This window comes from Entelurus aequoreus, linkage group LG03, assembly GCF_033978785.1.
Source record: "Entelurus aequoreus isolate RoL-2023_Sb linkage group LG03, RoL_Eaeq_v1.1, whole genome shotgun sequence".
NCBI classification, from domain to species: domain Eukaryota; kingdom Metazoa; phylum Chordata; class Actinopteri; order Syngnathiformes; family Syngnathidae; genus Entelurus; species Entelurus aequoreus.
In genome coordinates, this window is record NC_084733.1 from 91,955,097 (window position 1) to 91,963,078 (window position 7,982).

Here is a 7,982-nt window from a genome sequence, read left to right on the forward strand (position 1 = left end):
CTACTACGGTATGTCTCTCTCTATATATATATATATATATATTTACCGTATTTTTTTTAATTAGTTTTGGCCGAAGGGGGCTCATTTCAATTTCTTACACACACTTGTTATTTCATATGTTGGCCAGCGGGGGAAAGCACTTTTAAAAGCGACACACAGTCAATTTGAAAAATCCCTCCTTTTTGGGATGAATAGGGAAGTCCTTCTTTAGCTTGTTTTATCATATATTGTTGCCTTTGCACCTGTTGGTGTCTACTTTTGTACGCACATTTAATCAACAAACAAAAATCCTGACTTTGGAGCAATGTTCACGGACTCTAGTATTTGGCTCTCTATTAGATGCAACAGTTTTCCGTATTGGGACCATGATTTCGGTCCTAACTTGTTCACCGGTCCTCATATGGAGGCTACTTTTCCTTTGCAGTGTTTTCTTTGGTATGCACATTAAATCAACAACAAAAATCCTGACTTTGGAACAATGTTCACGGACTCTAGTATTTGCCTCTCTATTACATACAACGGTTTTCCGTATTGGGACCATGATTTCGGTCCTAACTTGTTCACCGGTCCTCATATGGACGCTACTTTTCCTTTGCAGTATTTACTTTGGTATGCACATTAAATCAACCAAAAAAATCCTGACTTTGGAGCAATGTTCACGGACTCTAGTATTTGGCTCTCTATTAGATGCAACGGTTTTCCGTATTGGGACCATGATTTCGGTCCTAACTTGTTCACCGGTCCTCATATGGACGCTACTTTTCCTTTGCAGTGTTTACTTTTGTATGCACATTAAATCAACCAAAAAAATCCTGACTTTGGAGCAATGTTCACGGACTCTAGTATTTGGCTCTCTATTAGATGCAATGTTATTGGGACCATGATTTATGTCATCACTTGTTCACACCTCATATGGAAGATACTTTTCCTTCTTCATGTCTCAGGAAGGGTAGAAATACAAGAACACACACATAAAAACACACGAGGCAAAAAAGTAGGCGTAGATTTGACAGATGCGAGTGCTTCTCCGAGCTTTATTTACATGCACCATCTCGGGGAAACGCCTCCACGTCCTTGCAGGAGTGACGTGTGGTGTCGGTGCTAACATGATCTGTAGAAGCACAACACACTCAAATAAAAGTGGTGACAAAACGCCAGTGAGCTTGAACAAAAACATTTTTTAATCCACTGCACACGAGGACGGACGTCAAATAAATAAAAACTTTACAAAAAAATCACATTAAAAAAAAAATGCATCTTGGGGTTCCTACTAGGTTCCTTATAGCACCGCTCTCTATGATCTATACACTCTATGTCTAGCTTTGTATACGCACAAACATTTGGCAATATTTAAAATACCTTCTTTAAAATGGCTACCAGCTCCGGTCACAGGGTCGCACCACCTGCTGTAGCGCCGATACGGGGGGGGGGGGCCCCTCTATCTCCTTATTTATAGCACCAAGAAGTCGACTTCGCCAAAAAAAAAACAGTGAAATATTGCACACGCCATCACAAAACCTCCACAGCGGCGAGTCTCGAACTGTGAAGAATCGGCTAAATATTCAAACACGGTGTTACTGTTCAAACTGTTGGCCAAACATGTTAAATGAAACTTCTGCCTTTTTGTTTTTAATGAATATTTAGACCTACTGTATTTTATTTAATTAATGTTGGTGGGAAAAACTGTAAGAACAAATTGAACAACGTTGGCTTATGTGTGGCTGTAGGCAACGTGCTGGTTTAAATCTAACTTAGATATTGGGTTTCACTATGTAAACGCGCTTCGAGTCACTAGAGAAAAGGCGCTATATAAATATAATTCACCTCACTTCACTTTAATTCTATTTCATCCCATTTGAAGTGGGGTTGCCAACAGGAAGAAGGATTGCAGTTTGAAGGAAGTGTTATTTCAAGTGTGTTGGACAAAAAATGGGTTCACATCGGAACCGCGATTCTTACTCATCCCTATTCTAATTTGGTTTATAACATTCAAAAATCAACATACAGTACAGGTCAAAAAGTGTGGACACACCTTCTCATTTCAATGCGTTTTCTTTATATTCATGACTATTTACATTGTAGATTGTCACATCAAAAGTATAATATATGATTGGCAATAAAAGTTAAAAAAATATTGTTTTTATTCTGGAGGCTACAATACATATTACTTTCATTTGTTTTCAAGTTAAAACATTTTTACTTTCAAGGTGTGGCAGGGGAAACCTTGATATTCAATGTGTGTTCTTTATTTACATGACTATTTACATTGTAGATTGTCACATCAAAAGTATAATATATGATTGGCAATAAAAGTTAAAAAATATTGTTTATTCTGGAGGCTACAATACATAACACTTTAATTTGTTTTCAATAAAAAAACGTATTTTCAAGGTGTGGCAGGAGAAACCTTGATATTCAATGTGTGTTCTTTACTTTCATGACTATTTACATTGTAGATCGTCACTGAAGGCATCAAAACTATAATATATGATTGGCAATAAAAGTTAAAAATATTGTTGGACATCAAAACTGTGACGCCTGTGAAGTGAAAACCCTTTCAGGTGACTACCTCTTGAAGCTCATGGAGAGAATGCCGAGAGTGTGCAAAGCAGTAATCAGAGCAAAGGGTGGCTATTTTGAAGAAACTAGAATATAAACCATGTTTTCAGTTATTTCACCTTTTTTAAAGTACATAACTCCACATGTGTTCATTCATAGATTTGATGTGACAATCTACAATGTAAATAGTCATGAAAATAAAGAACAAGCATTGAATGAAAAGGTGTGTCCTGCCACACCTTGAAAACAAATTGAAGTAGTATGTATTGTAGCCTCCAGAATAAATCACACAAAGTCCAACAATATTTTTAACTTTTATTGCCAATCATATAATATAGTTTCGATGCCTTCAGTGACAATCTACAATGTAAATAGTCATGAAAATAAAGAACAAGCATTGAATGAAAAGGTGTGTCCTGCCACACCTTGAAAACAAATAGAAGTAGTATGTATTGTAGCCTCCAGAATAAATCACACAAAGTCCAACAATATTTTTAACTTTTATTGCCAATCATATAATATAGTTTCGATGCCTTCAGTGACAATCTACAATGTAAATAGTCATGAAAATAAAGAACAAGCATTGAATGAAAAGGTGTGTCCTGCCACACCTTGAAAACAAATAGAAGTAGTATGTATTGTAGCCTCCAGAATAAATCACACAAAGTCCAACAATATTTTTAACTTTTATTGCCAATCATATAATATATGATGCCTTCAGTGACAATCCACAATGTAAATAGTCATGAAAATAAAGAACACGTCATGGAAATGAGAAGGTGTGTCCAAACTTTTGGCCTGTACTGTACGTGAGTTTCAAAATAAAGCAAAGGTATTGTCGCTCCACGCTGACGTCTCTACTTTAACAGCCATAAAAAGATTAGAACCCTCCCAAATATATTACACTATATTCATTCATACATCCATTTTATACCGCTTGTCCTTCTTGTTATACCACTTTCATTTATTTTCACATAAAAAACAACTCATTTTTAAGTTGTGGCGATTTTTATTTTATTGTGTAGTAGCAGTGGTAGCGACTTCCTTGTTCGTTTACGCAATCTGGTCAACTTCCTGTGCTTTCACTTTGGAACCACATTGGAACCACATTGGGACCGTTTACACTGGAGTCTGCTAAATATCATATTTTACTCGCAGTGTAAACAGCTGGAAACGAATCCGGTTCCGACAAAATCCGATTTGCGTCACTTTGGCCTGCAGTGTAAACAGTCTATGTTTACATTTTCTTACACTTTATTAAGCATTTCTTATATATTCCTTATTTTAGTTATTGTTACGTGTCGTTTTATAATGTTTACATTGACTGTTTTCACCTTTCCTTTGTATTGTTAAATGTCAACATTTTAAACAAATGTTTACATTTAATAGTGCTTGATGTCCATCGGTCATAAAAAAAACATCAGTTATTATCGATATCGACCGATGTAAAACACTTGTATCGTGATACAGTTCTCAGCCGTATCAGCCAGTCCTAGTCTGTGTGTTATGTAAGATACTTTCTAACAAACAACCAGCTCATTTTCTGCTTGACCACAACAACAAAAACTACGTCGCATAGATTCAGAATCGAGAATCGTGTTGAATCGAGGATCGATTCTGAATTTAATCGTCACCCCAGGAATCGGAATTAGATCAAATCAAATAAACAACCAGCTAATTTTCTATTTGACCACAACAACAAAAATTAAAGTCCCATCGATTCAGAATCGAGTTGAAACGAGAATCGAGTTGAATCGAATCGTCACCGCAGGAATCGGAGTGGGATCAAATCGTGATACAGTTACCAGCCGTATCGCCCAGTCTTAGACTGTGTGTTATGTAAGATACTTTCTAATAAACAACAATTACGATGCATAGGTTCAGAATCAAGAACCGTGTTGAATCAAGAATCGATTCTGAATCGAATCTTCACCCCAGGAATCGGAATCGGATTAAATCGTGATACAGTTCTTAGCCGTATCGCCCAGTCCTAGTCTGTGTGTTGTGTAAGATACTTTCTAATAAACAACCAGCTCATTTTCTGCTTGACCACAACTACAAAAATGACGTCGCATAGATTCACAATCGAGTTGAATCGATTCTGAATCGAATCGTCAACCCAGGAATCGGATCAAATCAAATAAACAACCAGCTGATTTTCTATTTGACCACAACAACAAAAATTAAGTCCCATCGATTCAGAATCGAGTTGAATCGAGAATCTATTCTGAATCGAGAATTGATTCTGAATCGAGAATCGTCACCCCAGGAATCGGAACCGGATCAAATCGTGATACAGTTTTCAGCCGTATCACCCAGTCCTAGTCTGTGTGTTATGTAAGATACTTTCTAATAAACAACCAGCTCATTTTCTGCTTGACCACAACTACAAAAAGTATGTCGCATAGATTCAGAATCGTGTTGAATCGAGAATCGATCCTGAATCGAATCGTCAACTCAGGAATCAGAATCTGATCAAATCATATAAACAACCAGCTGATTTTATGCTTGACCACAACAACAAAAAGTAAGTCATTCATTCAGAATCGAGTTGAATCGAGAATCGATTCTGAATCGAATCGTCAGCTCAGGAATCGGAATTGGATCAAATCGTGATACAGTTCTTAGCCGTATCGCCCAGTCCTAGTCTATACGATACTTTCTAATAAACAACAAAAATTAACGATTCATAGATTCAGAATAGAAACCCGTGTTGAATTGAGAATCGATTCTAAATCGAATCGTCACCCCAGGAATCGGAATGGGATCATATCTTGACTCTGTTTTCAGCCGTATCGCCCAGTCCTATTCTGTGTGTTATGTAAGATACTTTCTAATAAACAACCAGCTCATGTTCTGCTTGACCACAACTACAAAAACTACGTCGCATAGATTCAGAATCGAGAATCGTGTTGAATCGAGTATCGATTCTGAATCGAATCGTCACCCCAGGAATCGGAATCGGATCAAATCAAATAAACAACCAGTTGATTTTCTGCTTGACCACAACAACAAAAATTATGTCACATAGATTCAGAATCGAGAATCGTGTTGAATCGATTCTGAATCGAATCGTCAGCCCAGGAATCGTAATGGGATCAAATCGTGATACAGTTCTTAGCCGTATCGCCCAGTCCTAGTCTGTGTGTTATGTAAGATACTTTCTAATAAACAACAATTACGATGCGTAGATTCAGAATCGAGAATCAATTTTGAATCGAATCATCATCCCAGGAATCTGAATGGGATCAAATGGTGATACAGTTCTCAGCTGTATCGCCCAGTCCTAGTCTGTGTGTTATGTAAGATACTTTCTAATAAACAACCAGCTCATTTTCTGCTTGACCACAACTACAAAAATGACATCACACAGATTCAGAATCGAGAATCAATTCTGAATCGAATCGTCACCTCAGGAATGGGAATGGGATCAAATAGTGATACAGTTTCCAGCAGAGTCCTAGTCTGCGTGCTATAATTTAGCTGAGGCGATGCACCGTAGAAGTCCAGAAGAAAGTCAGTAAAAAGGACAAACTGGATGCAAACTAAATGATGATATCATTATGTGTAGACGTTCATATTTGGTAAGTCAATGGAGGGCAAAAAAGCTCCGAAATGAAAGTGAAAGTACTTTGTGTGCCTCAGAGATGAAAAGAAAAGTCCTCTACTTTCTCTCTTTTCCTCTCCGAGTGTAAACGGGCCCTCGGCCGCTAGTTTGGCAAAGATGTGTTGAAGTGTGACGATTCCCTGAGACTCACACAAGACCGGGTCTGGCACGGGACCGGCTCATGTTTGCTTCGCTTTAAAGGAACCCCAGTGCGCTATGGTCTGGACCTCTTCAGAACCCACCGGACCTGGTGTGCCTCGGACAAGTGTACCAATCAGGTTCAAAACACAGAATACACAAATACACCTGCATATTCTATAGTCATTGGTACCTTTCACATGGGAACCGATACCGGTACCGATTTTTCGTACTTTTGTGTGTTGATAAATGTTGTTTTTGATAATAAAATCTAATTATTTGATCACAAGATTTAAACATGAGCTGATTATGATAACTGCTAACCAGTATCTTCTTTCAGTATCACATGTCTGAGTCTTATTTTGCAAGTATGACATTAAGTTGCACTAATTTAAGTCTGTTGTTGTGCCATAAAAAGTGTTAATACTGTATAAGTATTGTACTTAGTTACATGCATCTTTGTAGTGGTTTTTATTTACTAAATTGGGAGGCGTTGAAATCCCCAATGCTAATCGGTAGCATGTTAATGGCAAAGCCAATGTATGTTAGCATCAAGCTAGCATGTTTTTTTGGAAAAGTGAAACCTGACTTTACTTACGTTGGAGCGTTTTTTTTTTTGAGTCGATTTCTTTATTGGCATTGTTGGATTTGATGTGAAATCCAAATCGGGATTTGGTCAGTCTCTAGGATTTGGTCAGTCTCTACTAAACGGTACCAATTGGTACTTTTGATTGGGCTTAAGTGGCAGAATACACCTGCATATTCTATTGTCATTGGTACCTTTCACATGGGAACCGATACGGTACCTAGGAAGCGATACCGGTACCAATTTTTCGTACTTTTGTGTGTTGATAAATGTTGTTTTTGATAATAAAATCCAATTATTTTATCGCAAGATTTAAACATGAGCTGATTATGATAACTGCTAACCAGTATCACATGTATGAGTCTTATTTTGCAAGTATGACATTAAGTTGCACTAATTTAGTCTGTTGTTGTGCCCTAAAAAGTATTAATACTGTATAAGTATTGTACTTAGTTACATGCATCTTTGTAGTGGTTTTTATTTACTAAATTGGGAGGCGTTGAAATCCCCAATGCTAATCGGTAGCATGTTAATGGCAAAGCCAATGTATGTTAGCATCAAGCTAGCGCGTTTTTTGGGAAAAGTGAAACCTAACTTTACTTACGTTGGAGCGTTTTTTTTGGAGTCGATTTCTTTATTGGCATTGTTGGATTTGATGTGAAATCCAAATCGGGATTTGGTCAGTCTCTACTAAACGGTACCAATTTGTTGGCATTGTTGGATTTGATGTGAAATCCAAATCGGGATTTGGTCAGTCTCTGGGATTTAGTCAGTCTCTACTAAACGGTACCAATTTGTTGGCATTGTTGGATTTGATGTGAAATCCAAGTCGGGATTTAGTCAGTCTCTACTAAACGGTACCAATTTGTTGGCATTGTTGGATTTGATGTGAAATCCAAGTCGGGATTTGGTCAGTCTCTACTAAACGGTACCAATTTGTTGGCATTGTTGGATTTGATGTGAAATCCAAATCGGGATTTGGTCAGTCTCTACTAAACGGTACCAATTTGTTGGCATTGTTGGATTTGATGTGAAATCCAAGTCGGGATTTGGTCAGTCTCTACTAAACGGTACCAATTTGTTGGCATTGTT